At 39.0% G+C, this 18,697-nt stretch overlaps 1 protein-coding gene across 11 annotated transcripts in view; it reads left to right on the forward strand.

The window, feature by feature from the left end:
* Positions 1–18,697, forward strand: part of LMNTD1 (lamin tail domain containing 1) — a 440,038-nt gene that overhangs the window by 155,915 nt on the left and 265,426 nt on the right. For 10 of the 11 annotated variants that reach the window (XM_079936801.1, XM_079936802.1, XM_079936803.1 and 7 more), the window contains one exon: positions 3,086–3,240. The exons of the other annotated variant lie outside the window; for it this stretch is intronic. The gene's annotated coding sequence lies outside the window, so the exon portion shown is untranslated. The remainder of the gene's footprint in view (positions 1–3,085; positions 3,241–18,697) is intronic. 11 annotated transcript variants of the gene reach the window in all.

Below are 18,697 nucleotides of genomic sequence, written 5' to 3' on the forward strand. Positions count from 1 at the left end.
GAGCTAGTTTAGGTGGTGCTCTGAATCTCCTCTCCTTGTGCACCCTGAAACAATGGTCTCTTGCCTCTTAGGCAGTTCCAGACTTTTTCCTGGACTCCCTCCTGGCTAGCTGTGGTGCACTAGCCCCCTTCAGGCTGTGTTCGTGCAGCCAACCCCAGTCCTCTGCCTGGAATCCAACCTCTGAAGCCCGAGCCTCAGCTCCCAGCCCCTGCCCGCCCCGGGGGGTGAGCAGACAAGCCTCTTGGGCTGGTGAGTGCTGGTCGGCACCAATCCCCTGTGCGGGAACGTCTCTGCTTTGCCCTCCGCACCCCTGTTGCTGCGCTCTCCTCCATGGCTCCAAAGCTTCCCCCCCACCACCCCCCATCTCCACCAGGGAAGGGGCTTCCTAGTGTGTGGAAACCTTTCCTCCTTCATGACTCCCTCCCACTGGTGCAGGTCCCGTTCCTGTTCTTTTGTTTCTGTTTTTTCTTTTTCTTTTGCCCTACCTAGGTACGTGGGGAGTTTCTTGCCTTTTGGGAGGTCTGAGGTCTTCTGCCAGCATTCAGTAGGTGTTCTGTAGGAGTTGTTCCACATGTAGATGTATTCCTGATGTATTTGTGGGGAGGAAGGTGATCTCCACCTCTTACTCCTCCACCATCTTGAAGGTCCCCCCACCTTGTGATATTTTAAATCATCATCATTATTATAATTTAAAACTTAGGGAACAGGTTCAGAGCCTTTAATAAAAATTAAGTAGAAATCTGATCCAAAGCCAGTTCTCTCTGACTCAGAATCCCACGCACCCAAAATCCCATCCTCTTTCATTACACAAGGAAAGAAAGAGAGGGAAGAAGGGAGAGAAATCAGGAAGAATGGAAAGAAAAGAGGAGAAAAGGACTGAAGGCAAGTAGGGGAGTAAAGATTTGAATTCAGGAAAGTTTCTCTGCAACAAGCAAGAGAGTCAAATTGACCATTCCATTAATTTCATTGCTCCTACTGTGTTTTAATTTTATTGTACAGGAGTACCTTAATATAGACCTAAACACAGATCATAGAAATAGAGGGGAGAAAAATCAGTATTGGTAACAAAAATGTAGTATACTTAATGGAAAGACCTCTGATTCTCTGTTCAATTATGTTTTCTACTGAAATGAAGGCGACATTTAGGGTATCTACTTGCTAATACTGCCACCTTGCTCAACTTTCTGAGGTTTTCGCTCATGTCCAAGAAACTAGAATATAGAGCTGATAGTGAAGGAATTTACTGATCCATGTGTGCTATTTAAATTTTCTTGAAATTATTCAAATTTCTCTAGCCTAGAAATCAGGGCAGAATCTCAGGACAGATGGGTTGGTAATGAGTTTTTCACCTCTTTCAGCTGCCAAGCAATTTGGAAATTGCACGAGGCCAGGCTTTGTCAGTGCAGTTTGGCACTTCAACTTGAAGACTAGTCTGACACCAGGAAATTGTCATCATCAGCTAATGCTTAGCAAGTGTGGCACGCCAAGTGTCATGAAAATGGAAAGAAAAATAATGCTCTGTTCTGATTATAGCTTCCTCACAAGTTTGGGTTGCAACTGATTTCTCTGTCGATCTAAAAGTTCAACTTCTATCTCCAGTCCAGGCACCCTTCTTAGTTTTGTTCCCATGTGTTTGATTATCTACTGGACATTTTTACTTGGATATCATGAAGATACCTCAAAGTGCCTACGCTCAAAACTGAGTTCTTGACATTACCCAAGAAAACCCTTCTTGCTCCAGTGTTTCCTGTCTTAATAAATATTAATATCATCCAACCATCTAATGGTTCAGACCTGAAATCTCTCTTGATTAATCCCCTCCCTCCCTGCACCATATCCATCCAATCGCCAAGGCCTGTTGGTTCTATTTCTTAAACATTTCCTGAATCTGTCCACTTCTCTCCATCCCCATCCCCATCATTAACTTTAGGTCACCATCAAATTTGACCCATACTCGGGTGTAGATCCCTCACTGAAGGTCACTAACTTTTCCTATTCTGCCCAATCCATTTTCTCTGTGGAGCTAGAGTGGTACTAAATATCACATCATGCCATTCTCCTGCTGGAAACCATTCCATGCTTTCCACTGGTTGGGAAATGAAGTCTGAACATCTCAGCATAACTTAGAAGGCTCTTATCCACCTCCTCAGCATCATTTCTTACCAGTTAGTCATTTAGTTAGGAAACATTTATTGTGTTCCAGACCTTGTTTAGGCTCTGGAAGTATGGTCAAAACTTACATACTATTGGGAGCACACAGACAATAAGCATGGAGACAAATAAATGAATAATGATTTTAAGTACTGACAAATATTCACCAGGGAGATTTTTGTGGGACCTGCCTCTTATAAGCTTTTCCCTATTCCATCTAAACTAACTTACATGTTTCTGACATGTGCTCCCCTATAAGCATATGTTAAAATTGTTATAATTTAGCACCCTTTATTTCTTGAGTATCTATCTTCTATGCTGGATCATTACAGATTTGGCAAGAGCAAAGATTCTTTTTAGATATTACTATCTGATCCCAGTGCCTAGCTTTTTCCTGGCATATGTCAGGTGTCTAATAAATATTTGTGAAATAAATGAATGTTACTTCCTTAGTATGAATTGATTGATAAGTTCTTATCTGGGTGAAAATAAAAAATATATGGTGAAATTAAAAATTGGATGAAAATAAAAAATATAGGCCTTCTGAAATTTGTAACTTTTCAGGTATTGTAGGCTTACATGAATTACGTTGAACTTCCCAATATAGAAATTGATTAAACTTATTCACTCCAAATCACTAAATCCTTGCAGATAATAAAATTCTATGCATTACCGATCTTTTAGCTTTTCTCATTTGCTGAGAAAACCAAATTGAGAAAGAACTTTGGAGAACTGCGAGATGAAAACAATATGGTCTGTAATTAAAACACTGCAAGGAAGAAACATAGATGGCTTCAGTGGTTAATGTATTAGCAAAGAAACAAGAAAGTGAGTTGGGATGATCATAGGTGTTGCTATGTTAACAACGTCAGTTTGTTCAGTGCATTTATCTTTCCAAGATTTATACCTATTAATCTGTTTTATCAAATTTTAGGTTTTTGCAAGGAGTAATAGAACAGTGTTACACTCTTCTAAAGGGAAATGCAATGACCACACGATCTTCCATTTTCAAGGCCTTTGGAGAACATTTTGTCTACCTCTGCTCACCAAAAAGCAAGAAAATCACAACAGATATCAGCTTGAATAAAGGTTTGGATTAGCTTTTATATGCTTTTTTAAAAAAATAGTTTGTCCCACCCTTAAAACAAAGTATTTGGTTACTAATTTTTACGGTTTTATCCTGCTATGGGTGAAAAAAAACTTCTGGGAGACTTTGAGTGCCAGTCCTTTATTATTTTCTTCTTAAATTTTTTCTTACAACATCCTGTAGTTTTTCTGTGGTGGTTTAGGGTATGTACCAGAGTTTCTGTTAGAAACATTAGCTTTCAAAAAAAATACATTGGCACACAATCTCCAAGAATATTTGTCTTATCAAATTATTTTAAAGATGAATACTGCTTTTTCAATCACCACCATTCCTCACCAAGCTCATTGCTTGCAAATATTCCATTATATATACCTATGGTTGGAAATCAGTTACTGGGTTCCCAAATGGAAATAGTTTCAGACAGAATGCAACTAGACAATATTGTGGAAAAACCATGGGCTTTGGAGTTAAAAGCCACTAGGCCAGTGGTGTGTGATGCACACCACCCCCCTTTTCATCTCTCCACAATTCCTTATCTAAAATTTACCTCTTGAGTTCCTCAGTTCCAAACCAATCAAGGACTTGGTTTTGGTTTCTTTGCTACTGCTGGTTTAGCCAGCTTACTGTTTTTGTAGAAACTCTTACTTCTATACAGACTCAAGTATGTAAATCCTTACTGCAAATAGAAAACCTTCCACATATTTCTCAACAACTACAACGTACCCTACACTTTTCTGTACTCTCCTTTAACCTTAGGTAGCTGTCCTCCCATTCCGTAGCTTAAAACGTGAGTGAAAGATGGACTAGTAAGAAGAACCTGGCCTGGAAAAATATCTAAGGAATTCTGCAAACCTATGTGGTAGCTGGGCTTTTCAGACAAAGACTCTGAAGTCTCAACTGTTTAAAAAAAAGAAAAACGTACAAAGATCACAATTACCAGTGGCAACATGGGAAAACCCATAGAGCATGCCACTTTCAAAACTCCTCAGAGAGTTGGTTTCCCAAATATGGAAAATATAAAACAAAACCTTCTTTATTTATAAAAACTATTTGAATTTCTAATTCTTTAGGCCTTACAGGTTTATTATGAAAACCAAATTCATTTCCCCTAAGGGGTGAGAAAGAACCACTTCCTATTGCATCAAGTTATAGAATAGCACATTTTTAAAGCTCCATCATTTGTTTCTGGGGTAGCATTACATTGTCCTCTTCTGGGTTACGTAAGTCTGCCTTGGCCTTTCAAGCACAGAAACATTTTACCCTTGACACAGTTTGGAATTTGGAACTGCCTGTGAAAACATGAATAGCTTCATTTTTCCATTTGAAAAGTCCCTAAACACAAATTGATAAATTCTCAAAGAACTTCAGTGCAGAGTTTTCAGACTAGCACTTCAACTACTAAGACCTATATTCAAAGTGTTTGAATTGCCAGAAAAAACACAGCTGTTAGTCTATATCTCAGGCAATCTGTACACCATCTTTTGGGTAGGAAGGATTACAAAATGGGCCAAAGGTTAGCTGCAAGTCTTAGAAGAATGAAAAATCAGTACTGAGAGGGCATCTACCCAAAGTGCCAAATATTAGCACTAACTTGGAATATCAGAAGTTTTAAATTACTAGCCCCCAAAAAAGTCACAGTCATCCATCAGCCAATGCATCAGGTTGGGAGAAAGTTTTCTCCCAACCTGCAATTCTACTCTTGATAAATGCTCTTGTGTTTTGTTTTTCCTACGATTTAAAGGGTTGTGATGGCCTAGAAACTGGCCACCTGGGATAATTTCATGGCCTTGTGGATGGAGAGTGTCTCATGCGGTCAGGGCGGCTGTGACAGAGACAGTCTCTGACATTTTCATAAACTAAATTGAATTCTTGGCACACTCTGAACTTAGATAGCATGAGTTTCCAGCCCTGCTCCTCCTTAGCTATATCAATTCTGCTTTAATTTCTGCCCTGATAATGTGATAAAATAAAGTGGGCCATTTTTTAGTCGAACTTCAATAATGATCTGAAGTACAACAAACTGCTCAAGTAATAAAGGAGTTTGTTTCTTAAAATGCGAAAAGGATCTTTGGGTTTTCTCAGTGTCTTTTATTATTAGAGTATATGTTCATATGTCTAAGCCCCCCCCGAGTTAGTTCAGATTTTGACTGTCCGGCTGCTAGAGAGATAAGATAAGCTTTGGGCTACGTGTAGTTTCCTACGCTCACACTCTAACTCCTGTCTTTTCTCACCACTGGTGCAACTCCCCAGTGTGTTAGAATATTCTCATGAGAAACCCTGTCCTAGATATTCTGGGATCTACTAAACAAAACCAGTTGGTTACTCATACTCTTTCACTTCAATAAACATTTCCTGAGTCTATATATCTACCTTATGTCAGCCTATACGATGTTTTGATTAATCCTCACATAATCCCTATTTTGCAGACGTAAAAAATGAGTCCAGAGAGTTTAAGTAACTTGGCCAAGGATACACAACAAATAAGCGGCATGCCAAGATGTCAGTTCATGTTCTCTGGAACTATTTTTAGATACCATTAATCACTTTGAGACCCCTTAAGCTGACACAATAGAAGCATATATCACAATGGAAGCCATGTGTCTCCGGAACTCCTGGGACTAGTAAGGGGTTCAGTGAGTTCCCAATATGGCCCAGGGAGTGCGTTCAAGGACCTGATTTGCATTTTCTCCCTGACATTGGGTTTTGTGGCTGCTGAAGATGTAAAAATTTGATCAACAGTATACCAAACTGATATTTCCATTTCAGAAAACTTATACAACTTATAACCAATATTAATTGCATGGAATATCAAAGACCTGTTATTCCATAGGCCTCAAGAGAATTGTAACCAGCACCTAAACATACACATTTCCTAATTTAGAATTTAATGAACTCCCTCCTAGCTTCTTGTTACTGGCTACTTTATTAAACGTAACGAATGGCTTCTCTTAGGCAACTCCTTTTTTCAGGGTGCAGGTACAATGAGACTCTTTCTGGCAGCTGTAGCTGTGATTTTAATTGGATTGATGCCACTGTGATCCAAACTTCAGGATCTCCCAATGGAAATCACAGAACTGTTTGAGTAGGGGGAAACCTTAGAAATAACGAGTCCCAAAGTCTCAAACTGACAGCCCCCAGGCCACAGATGGCCTCGTTGTTTGTTCATCACAGTGATGACCCTAGTTGAATTCTTATAATTTTTTGAATTGGTTGCCAAAATTTTCAAGCAAGCGTATTTCAAATAAAAATCTAAATGTTAGGCTTCTCTTGAAAACTTGGAATATTAGGCAGCACTGGGCCTGCATTCCTGCATAGAAGCCACCAGCCACAGTGGATAGCAGGTGCTTCTGCAGATGGGGGCTGATCTCTCCAGTGTGACTCCATTGGGGCATTCCCTGATGGGCTGGCAGTGTTGTAGTCAGTGGTCTGTTGACGTTAATCATTGTGTTTGTATTATTATTTTCTTGTAGTACAGTTAAGAAGAAAGAAAATATTTCTGTCTTTGTCAGGAATGGGAAAACAAAATATAATCTGAGGGGGTACTGTGTTTAAAAAGAAAGACGAAAGCAAGCGTCTTTGTGGAAGAGAAGAATGTGCCGTTTGGTTAATACGCAAATGAAGCATCTCGGCTTCAAGTACATTTATGCTATTTGCTTGACCCTGTAAGCGTTTGAGAGCCACAATGTAGTCTTATTTTAGCGATCTAAACACAGTGATGGAAAGAAGTTAAATGGCTTCCTCAGGACCAATGTTTTTAGGCCATAACTAGAGTGAAGGTCTCCTCATCTTTTAGTATATTGCTTGCCATGTGGGAGATATCAAATACTTGAATTAATTTGTGGGCTGAAATCTAAAAATATTTATCTTAATGTTTTGAAATGTTTTTAGAAAAAGAAGGTGAATTAAGACATGATATTAAAGAAATTTATATAAATTAAAAATGGGCACACAAACTGGCGGGTGTAAATTTCATTCTGTGTGGACTTTGGAGTTAGATAAACCTTTCCTCTTATCAGGTCCTTAATCAAGAGAGCCTTTTACCATCTTCTGTGTCTGTCAGGTATGTATTTTGTGCAACTACTGCAGAATTGTACTGCAGTGTATCTCAAATCAAACTATTAGGCTAGAATAAATACTTTTAAGAAAAAGGTTTCTCTCTCTCTCTCTCTCTCTCTCTCACACACACACACACACACACACACACACACACAAGCTCAGAAAAATAGCCTGCAAAATTTATATTTAATCATTCATATTTTTCAGTGTCACATCCTTTTTGTCTTTTTTCCTCTATTACTATAAGATTTAAATAGCTCTTTGGTTAAATTAAATGTTTCCCTCCTACCCATAAACACTAACAGAGAGTCTCAGGAAAAATTGAAAAATAAAGACATAGAAAAGAGAGGCCTGTTTTCACACCTTAATTTTTTTCAATCCAAATTAATCACAGGGGTCAGCTCTTCAAGGCACAACTATCTTAAGAAGATATGGGTCCATTCCTTACCTTCTGAAACCACCCAAGAAATCAATCCAGACACTTTTCAAGGTCCTCCAGACACAGTTGTTCTACATCTTAAAGGGAGGTAGGGAAGTTTCTATACATGCCAAGTTTCTAGAACCTGAGTGTACCCTCTTAATATTTCATACTATCTCCCAAATTTTTTATTGATTTCTGTGATTAGTATGATTTTCTTTCAGAGGAAGAGATTCCAAAATGACAACCATGCTTAGAAATCACTCACAACCTTTCTTCATTGCCAGAAAGGCGTTTCTCATGTTTACCCTAGACACTGCATGAGTACCTTTACAATCATTGCCTCTGTTTAGTCATGTTAAACAGAAAACAGCTGATCACCATGCTCAAAAGAAAATTATTTTCTCCCCTCTAATTAGTCTCACCTCAATCTTCTTTTCTGTCATTTAATAATTGTGGATTTTTAAAAAGTGGTTCAAAGATAAGGCCTGTGTGATGTCAGTGATCCCAAAGGAGGGTTAAAAGGTGGTCGAGGATCCCGGTGCTGCATCATCCCAGCGTATCTGGAGGTCCCAGACCCTTGTGTTATCCTGAGCAAACACCACAGATTTGGTCCACTCCTGCTGCCCTGCCCTGGTGGAAAGGCCCAAAGGCATCAGTAACCTTGACGGGGAGATACATACCTCAAGATGCCAGCATTTGTTCTGGAGGCAGCACATCATGGCAGGAAGAGCACAGAAGGTGGACCATCCACCCTGGCCTGCATTCCTCCTCTACTACTTGTTTAAATTTAATCAAATTACTTCACTTCTCTCAGCCTCTCTTTCCTAGTATGAATCATGGGGAAATGATGATAATAGTAATACCTACTGTCTTAGGTCCGTTCCTGGGGAAGTAGACTCTGAGATTTGCAGGCAGGGGGTTTACTGTGGACACCGCGGTATCCACGTCTGTGGGAGAGTGAAGGAAACAGGACTGGACAGAGGGTGGTGTTGACCTACAGCTCAGTCACAGCAAACACCTCAGCTCATGCCACAAGGAGCTGGGCAGCTAAGGTGGCCCTTCAGAGTCACCCACCTTGCCTCAGTCAGTCAGGGAAGGAAGCATGACCATGTGTGATGTGGCTCTCTTCAGCAGACGGCAATTCCCGAAGAGTAACACAAGCCCCCAGCACTGCTGGGACACAGGGAAATGAGAGCATCAGTTCTCTAGGGGAGATCAGGACAGGATGCCGTGCACCCACGCCACCTGCCTTGTGTGGTTCTGTGGGGGTTACATAAGAAGCTCCATGAACAGCATTTTATACAGTGACTGGCACACAGTTTGCTATAAATATTCAGTAGGGACTGATAAAGAATTCACTATTTGAAGATACTAGAAGAGACACTGAGGACGCTTAGGAAAGTATAAAAATAAATAATGAACAGACTGTGCCCTGAGAAGATCACAGTTGAATGATGTAAGACCTGAACTAGAAGCTATAGAGAGTCTAACCCTCGTAATCATTGCATACTCCTTTATAATATCCTTCAATGACCAGATGGATACCAAATACTCTCTATAGTGTATTCCTGACCTTAAGCATCTTGTGGTCTCATTGGAGAACCAAGACTTATATGCACGGAAAAACCCAATAACAGCATGCTGTACAATTAAGTGTCCAATTGTGTGGCAGGGACGCTAAGTGGTGAGGCAGGTCAAGCTTGGAGAGATGGGGGTGCTGGATTCGTCAGGAGAGATTTATGGAGGAATGGATTTGACTTAGACATTGTCACGTGCCTAGACATTGGACGGATGGAGGGAATGAAGGAACTCCAGACTGAAGAAGAGAATGAATGAAGGGTCTGGCCATGTCTGTGTGTGGTGAGGACAGCAATGGAGATTATATATTGACACATGCTACTAAACAGACCTCTACTAATCAGTGGAATCGGACTACTTCTGTGACAAATTGTGGCATTTATGCCTAATCCGACAAGCACTCTAGGAGTTTTGAGTAACATGGATGAAACTTGGTAACAGAAAGATTGATCTGTTGGTACTGAATAAGATGAGCTATACAAGGAAACCAATATTATGGGGAACCTCCCAGGTACTTTTTTCAGTCTCTTCTACTGATTTTGGTAAGTAATCCAGGGGACAGATATTGAAGCTGAGACTAGAGGCTAGAATTGGACACCTGGATATCAGACGCTTTGTGGGGAGGTTTTAGCAGAAAGGTAGTTTATACAGAGGAAAAAGCATAGGCTTTGGATCCAGACTTACAATGTAGGAGTTCAAATCATGATTCCACAATTTATATGACACATGACCTTGGACAGGCTCCATAACCACCCTGCCCCTTTATGTTTCCATCTGTAAAATGAAGTCAATTTTTCCCACCTTACCGTGTTGTAAGGACAAAATGATAACAGATATAAAATGCATCAAAGTTGCCTGCTAGACTTATAGAAGATATTCAATAAATGCTATTGTTATTGTTGTCAATATTATTATTACACCCATGTCAGAAGTCTTTCTTCTCTCTCTTCCTTAAACTTATACTTTGGATTTGTCTCTGGTTGTCTGGGAATTCATAGTGCTTAAAATAAAAGGTAGCACTTAAATTCCACTCTTAAGGTCCATCATCCTCTCTCTTGAGTGTTGGAAGGAGCAAGGCTGAAGTTAACTGGTACCTTCCGTTGGTGGATGGAAGTGCCTTTATGAGAGGTTACTGGTAGGAGGCACCACCCTTCAAATTTCAACTCCATACTAATTATTCCACCCCGAGAGCATTTATTTTTGCAAGTCTTGAAGTATTTTCTAGAGCAGCCTATTAAACTGTCAACATCTCCAATGGAAGGTCCCGCTAGATATCTCTGTTCAGACAGGTCCCTCTTTTACATCTCGCCATCACCTTGCCCTGGAAAGGAGTAGAGCCTGGTGGTCAGGAGCAGACCTGCAGGTCAGGAGCTGTGCCTATGAAAATTAAGTAAAATTTAAAATTCGTTTTCTCAGTGGCAAATAGCCCCATTTCAAATGCTCAATAGCCACACATGGCTAGTGGCTGCTGTATTGGACAGCACAGATTATAGGACATTTTGATCATCACAGAAACTTCTTTTGGACCTTGCTGCTCTAGAGCCAAACCAACTGGATTTAAATGCTCTCTAACACTTATTGTCTGTGTGACTTTACCCAGGCAATTTAAGCTTTCTGTGCCTTGGTTTTATCATCTATAAAATGAGGATATAAGTGCCAACTTTTGGGAGCATTCATGAGAATTAGATGAGTTAATATATATAATATATTTAGAGCAACCCCTAATTATCATCTGGTATTTTCTCAGTAACTGTTAGCAATTACTATTTATCAAAAACCAGGAAAAACAACACCTATTTCAGAAAGAAAACATAGAATGTATAGATGAAGGGTGGGGAGCTCAGAGTAGTTGCCCATTACCTGTGTTCCCAAATTCGCATGATACAAAATCGTTGTGGGACTCATCATAAGACATGATGATCTTCTGTGTCTATGTCTGTTTTCTTTACTAGACTCCATGCCTTGGGAATTCAAGGACTAGTGTCTTATTCCTTTTCATACCCCTGGCACCTGCCATGGGGCCTTGAGCACACATGACACTCAATAAGTACTTTATTTTCAACATTGTTGAACTACCTTAAGTGCTCAAGAACTGGCAGCCTTCTTATTTATTAATATCTTAGCGGGAATAGTAGGATTGGAGTTTTGCTAATTTCAGTATATTTTTAACCAGATAGAGACAATGAACTTATAATTAGGTTTAGGGACAATGGGGAAGAATATTTAAAATCAGGAACGGATGAGACTATCCAGAATGGATGATCACTTCACATGTTGGGGACAAATTGAAAGGAGGGAAAGGAAAGAGCAAAGAGAGGAAATAGAGTTGATAAGTTGTCTGGGAGAAAGTTCAAAGACAAATTTTCCCTTCTTCAACATTTTACCACAGGCATATCCTGAAACCCTAGATATAATTATCTTGGCTGGAATGCCTGGGCTAGAGTAAACAGAAATCTGAGCGTGTCAACAAATTATTTAATTAAGCAGAGTAGGTGGCGATGTGAAAGCAAAATCATAACGTGCAACAGGATAATGTGATTGAAAGCTTCAGCTGTGATGGAATGCAGAGAGAGTAAGACAAGAGAGAAAAATGACACAGTCCTGGGGACCAGACTCTGGACCTGGTTAGCCAATGTGAAAAATGAAACAAGAAATAAGATTCTTTTAATGGAACTCTATTATTCCAGAAAACACTTCTTGAGGATAAATATACATTTAAAAGCAACTGAGATTAAGCCATCACTTTAGATGAGCAGGGGTCAGGGGCAGGACTGCGAGTGGCATTAAAAAGGGCCTCAGGATTTGTGCCATCAGCACAAAAGTGCAGTTACAATTAAAAACAGAAATGAAGTGACTAAGAAGTAGAAAAGCTAGAAATGAACAGATGGCCGGGCAAGCAGCTTGCTAGGCTGCTCAAATTGGATATATTTTATATTTCATTCCAAGTTCACAAATATTAGGACATTAAAATGCATGAAACATGGTGTGTATCTCATCTTGCCATGTTTTTATTACTAAGTTAGAAAGAATTAGGCTGCCCGGAATGTATGCAGATGCATCAGTCTAAGCAAATGCTGAGTCAGGGGGGATCAGGAAGGTCAGCTGGGTTTCTCTTTTCCAAAGAGCCCGCTCAACTGTACACTGAGCAGCCTTCGCAGAGCCATTCCTACAGTGGCCACCCATGTCCAGAAAGACTGTGAAGAAGGTTAGATTGCTGATGACACTTTCCTTAAAGGTGGCGGTGGCCAGGCCCCCTGTTTGTTTTCAGTAGTAGGATTAAATTTAGGGAGTGTGTAGAGTGTTGCCTCTATACATGGAAGACGTTTTTATTGGACTTTAGTATGTCATTTACCCTAAGCAATCATTAATGCAAGGTACCTGCACTGTGGTCAGTAGACCATGGGTGACACCAGAGCGTCATTATGAGACTGTTTTTCACACATTTTCTGCTGAGTCTGAAGCTCACTTCCCGGGTTGACTGAGGCCACATGGTGAGAACAAGGTTTTCATTGGTTCACAAGTTTATTGATTAAGAAATATGAGTATGTTTAGACTAAGTGACCTCTCTTCAACTGTTTTGTTTGATCTTGGCCCATGTCTAGGGTTCTGTAACCAGATCATGACTCTGATTCTCTAACGGAAAACTTGTCAAGTTTCTTTCTGCGTGTTTGGGAAACTGCACATGCGTTCTAGGCCACCAGGTTCTCGTCTCTGTCTTCAGAGACATAGTGATGCATCCCTGGAAATGAAGAGAAATTTCATCCTCCCCACTTTTCATTTTTACTTGAACCAGGATAGTACTATATTCATTCAGTCAGTCGGTCACGTAATGTATATATTTTGAGTGCCCACTGTGTGCTAGGTACTGAGCCAGGAACTTGGAATAAAAGGGTCTTTGCACTTATGTTTTAAAAAAAGACCAACTTTCTCACAGCCTGTGTGTATTAACTCTGACTCCTTTCGACATAATCTAAATGCAGTGTAGAAAAACATCCAAACCTAACACCTATGGAGGCCGCAGCTGCACATATAAAGAAATACCCAAAAGAGTGTGTGCCGTTCCCCTATTTGCAACTCTCACCTGCTCTGAGTTATAGCCTAGAAATACTGGATGTCTGTAAAAGGCATCATTTGGCTCCCAGTTTGTAGAGTCACTGGAAGAAGAGTATTTAACTTCCTCTGTGCACCGTATTAACAGCTGAAAGGAAAATCACTCTTTGACTAAAAAGAAGGAAACAAAATTGTGTGTGGTCATATGCATAATTACATACTTTTATATGTCATCCCTAAAGATATAGATGTGTATATAAATTAATATATATTTTTATCATATATGTACAATTTACCTATGTACAAATACAATAGAAAATAACATAAGTTTTTAAACATGGTTAAGGCAGCTTTCATTGTAGGCATGGACTTGAAGAAGTATCATTGTACGTGTGTGTGTGTGCGTGCACATAGGCGTGCATGGCCCATGTGGGTGTGTTGGGATAGGGATGGAGGCTAGGGGAGGATGGAGATACCATGAGAAGGAAAGCAGAGCACAGAAACACAGAATTCCTTGGCATCTTCCATCATAATTATTCAATGGGTATGGATGGTACAATAATCATGACCAGTAGAGATGGTAATAGAAGGGACAGGTTGCAAAAAAATGATTAGAGGATGTCAAGATGGTACCTTGGTTGCATTAGTAGCATATACTGCTGCTAATTTAATATGTAATACTATATATTTATATGTAATATATTGGCATATATGTACACAGATAATATATGCATAAATTAGGCACCAATAGTAAATAGAAATGTCCTTTACATTTCCAATGTTTAGAAACTGACAGTAAGCTTTCTTTAGATGATAGCAGGGTTAAGCCAACTTTATTTATAAATATAAACTATATATCAAAAGTAATTTAAAAATCCATCTGTATGAAATTTGGTATAAAGAATGAGCATATTTTAAAACTGATGAAATATGTATATCATTTGCATCCATACCCAGCTATGATTACATGATTTTTTTAAAGCCAATAATTATTTCAGTATTCATCTAAAATATTCTGATTGAATGAGGAGATAAACAAATCTACGATTAGAAGATGAAAGGAGCATGTATATGTAAAATCATCAGAGAGTGTACTTGAGAAAATTACACAAATGCTTGAGGAAAATTTATGTAAATATCATTTTTTTAGAAACTTAAATGCAAAAAAGTTCCAAAAGTGGTATATTATGTCATAAATATGTATCATTCTAAAAGTAATGCTGAAGGCATAAAACATTTCTCTTTGGGATAAACAATATTTAATGAAAATAGGAAAACATTTCCGAAGTAACTTGACTGGAAGTGTTTACATCAGCTACAACTGTTTCACTAAAAAATAAGCATAGATATTTCAGTGGAGAGGATAAGTGATGTATGCTTTTTCTTCAACATAGCTGGCTTAAGGGTTAGATATTTCAAAGATAGAAATTGTTTTAACAGCTTAAAAATAAGATTTACAAAGTTGAACAATAGAGTATATTTCCTTTCACTAACTCTGCAGTTACTCTCATTCTCACAATTGTGGTCTCATGGTCTTAGAACACAGAGAACAGAAACCATGGACAGAAGGATGGCTAAAAGACACACTAGGCTTAGGGAATGGCATACCCACTAATGCTATCAACTTGAGATCCACTTCATAAAATTAAATAACTAATACTGAGCGCTTACTACGTGCCAAGTATTGTGAAAGATGGTTTTCATTTATTTTAAAAAGTTAATCCTTCCAAAGCCCTAAGAGAGTTACAATTATTACCCCCACGTTACAGGTGGAGAAACAAAGGCATAGCGTGATTTATGTGAACCTGCCCAAGGTTGAGCAACTAGAAAATGGCAGAGCAGGATGAAACGTAGAAAACTATACCTTGAAACACTGATCTGGACAGCCAACCATATTAAACCCAACTATAATTCTTTTTTCTTTTTTTTTGAATTTTATTTTATTTATTTTTTTATACAGCAGGTTCTTATTAGTTATTCATTTTATACATATTAGTGTATATATGTCAATCCCAATCTCCCAGTTCATCCCACCACCACCCCCCGTGGCCACTTTCCCCCCTTGGTGTCCATAAGTTTGTTCTCTACATCTGTGCCTCAACTTCTGCCCTGCAAACCGCTTCATCTGTACCATTTTTCTAGGTTCCACATATATGCGTTAATATACGACATTTGTTTTTCTCTTTCTGACTTACTTCCTATGACAGCCTCTAGATCCATCCATGTCTCTACAAATGACCCAATTTCTTTCCTTTTTATTGCTGAGTAGTATTTCATTGTATATATGTGCCACATCTTCTTTATCCATTCATCTGTCGATAGACATTTACATTGCTTCCATGACCTGGCTATTGTAAATAGTGCTGCAGTGAACACTGGGGTGCATGTGTCTTTTGGAATTATGGTTTTCTCTGGGTATATGCCCAGTAGTGGGATTGCTGGATCATATGGTAATTCTATTTTTAGTATTTTAAGGAACCTCCATACTGCTCTCCATAGGGGCTGTATCAATTTACATTCCCACCAGGAGTGCAAAAGGGTTCCCTTTTCTCCACACCCTCTCCAGCATTTGTTCTTTGTAGAATTTCTGATGGTGCCCATTCTAACGGGTGTGAGGTGATACCTCATTGTAGTTTTGATTTGCATTTCTCTAATAATTAGTGACGCTGAACAGCTTTTCATGTTCTTCTTGGCCATCTGTATGTCTTCTTTGGAGAAATGTCTATTTACCTCTTCTGCCCTTTTTTTTTTTTTTTAATTTTATTTATTTATTTATTTTTGGCCATGTTGGGTCTTCGTTTCTGTGTGAGGGCTTTCTCTAGTTTCGGCAAGCGAGGGCCACTCTTCATCGCTGTGCGCGGGCATCTCACTATCGTGGCCTCTGTTGTTGCGGAGCACAGGCTCCAAACGCGCAGGCTCAGTAGTTGTGGCTCACGGGCCTAGTTGCTCTGCAGCATGTGGGATCTTCCCAGGCCAGGGCTCGAACCCGTGTCCCCTGCATTGGCAGGCAGATTCTCAACAACTGCACCACAAGGGAAGCCCGTCTGCCCATTTTTTAATTGGGTTTTTTGTTTTTTTTAATATTGAGCTGCGTGAGCAGTTTATGTATTTTGGAGATTAATCCTTTGTCCGTAGATTCGTTTGCAAATATTTTCTTCCATTCTGAGGGTTGTCTTTTTGTCTCGCTTATGGTTTCCTTTGCTGTGCAAAAGCATTTAAGTTTCATTAGGTCCCATTTGTTTATTTTTGTTTTTATTTCCATTACTCTAGGAGGTGGGTCAAAATAAATCTTGCTGTGATTTGTTTCAAAGAGTGTTCTTCTTATGTTTTCCTCTAAGAGTTTTATAGTGTCCAGTCTTACATTTAGGTCTTTAATCCATTTTTTTTAAACATCTTTATTGGAGAATAATTGCTTTACAATGGTGTGTTAGTTTCTGCTTTATAACAAAGTGAATCAGTTATACATATACATATGTTCCCATATCTCTTCCCTCTTGCATCTCCCTCCCTCCCACCCTCCCTATCCCACCCCTCTAGGTGGAACCACCGAGCTGATATCCCTGTGCTATGCAGCTGCTTCCCACTAGCTATCTATTTTACGTTTTGGTAGTGTATATATGTCCATGCCACTCTCTCACTTTGTCACAGCTTACCTTTCCCCCTCCCCATATCCTCAAATCCATTCTCTAGTAGGTCTGTGTCTTTATTCCCGTCTTACCCCTAGGTTCTTCATGACCTTTTTTTTTTTTCTTTTCTTAGATTCCATATATATGTGTTAGCATACGGTATTTGTCTTTCTCTTTCTGACTTCACTCTGTATGACAGACTCTAGGTCCATCCACCTTACTAAAAATAACTCAATTTCGTTTCTTTTTATGGCTGAGTAATATTCCATTGTATATATGTGCCACATCTTCTTTATCCATTCATCTGATGATGGACACTTAGGTTGTTTCCATCTCCTGGCTATTGTAAATAGAGCTGCAATGAACATTTTGGTACATGACTCTTTTTGAATTATGGTTTTCTCAGGGTATATGCCCAGTAGTGGGATTGCTGGGTCGTATGGTCTTTCTATTTGTAGTTTTTTAAGGAAACTTCATACTTTTCTCCGTAGTGGCTGTATCAATTTACATTCCCACCAGCAGTGCAAGAGTGTTCCGTTTTCTCCACAGCCTCTCCAGCATTTATTGTTTCTAGATTTTTTGATGATGGCCATTCTGACCGGTGTGAGATGATATCTCATTGTAGTTTTGATTTGCATTTCTCTAATGATTAGTGATGTTGAGCAATCTTTCATGTGTTTGTTGGCAGTCTGTATATCTTCTTTGGAGAAATGTCATTTAGGTCTTCTGCCCATTTTTGGATTGGGTTGTTAGTTTTTTTGTTATTGAGCTGCATGAGCTGCTTGTAAATTTTGGAGATTAATAGTTTGTCCATTGCTTCATTTGAAAATATTTTCTCCCATTCTGAGGGTTGTCTTTTGGTCTTATTTATGGTTTCCTTTGCTGTGCAAAAGCTTTTAAGTTTCATTAGGTCCCATTTGTTTATTTTTGTTTTTATTTCCATTTCTCTAGGAGGTGGGTCAAAAAGGATCTTGCTGTTATTTATGTCATAGAGGGTTCTGCCTATGTTTTCCTCTAAGAGTTTGATAGTGTCTGGCCTTACCTTTAGGTCTTTAATCCATTTTGAGTTTATTTTTGTGTATGGTGTTAGGGAGTTTTCTAATTTCATACTTTCACATGTACCTGTCCAGTTTTCCCAGCACCACATATTGAAGAGACTGTCTTTTCTCTACTGTATATTCTTGCCTCCTTTATCAAAGATAAGGTGACCATATGTGTGTGGGTTTATCTATGGGCTTTCTGTCCTGTTCCATTGATCTATATTTCTGTTTTTGTGCCAGTACCTTACTGTCTTGATTACTGTAGCTTTGTAGTATAGTCTGAAGTCAGGGAGTCTGATTCCTCCAGTTCCATTTTTTTCCCTCAATATTGCTTTGGCTAGTCAGGGTCTTTTGTGCTTCCATACAAATTGTAAAATTTTTTGTTCTAGTTCTGTGAAAAATACCAGTGGTAGTTTGATAGGGATTGCATTGAATTGTAGATTGCTTTGGGTAGTAGAGTCATTTTCACAAGATTGATTCTTCCAATCTAAGAACATGGTATATCTCTCCATCTATTTGTATCATCTTTAATTTCTTTCATCAGTGTCTTATAATTTTCTGCATATAGGTCTTTTGTCTCCCTAGGTAGGTTTATTCCTAGGTAATTTATTCTTTTTGTTGAAATGGTAACGGCAGTGTTTCCTTAATTTCTCCTTCAGATTTTTCAGCGTTAGTGTATAGGAATGCA

This window comes from Stenella coeruleoalba, assembly GCF_951394435.1.
Source record: "Stenella coeruleoalba genome assembly, chromosome: 11".
Classification (NCBI taxonomy): Eukaryota; Metazoa; Chordata; class Mammalia; order Artiodactyla; family Delphinidae; genus Stenella; species Stenella coeruleoalba.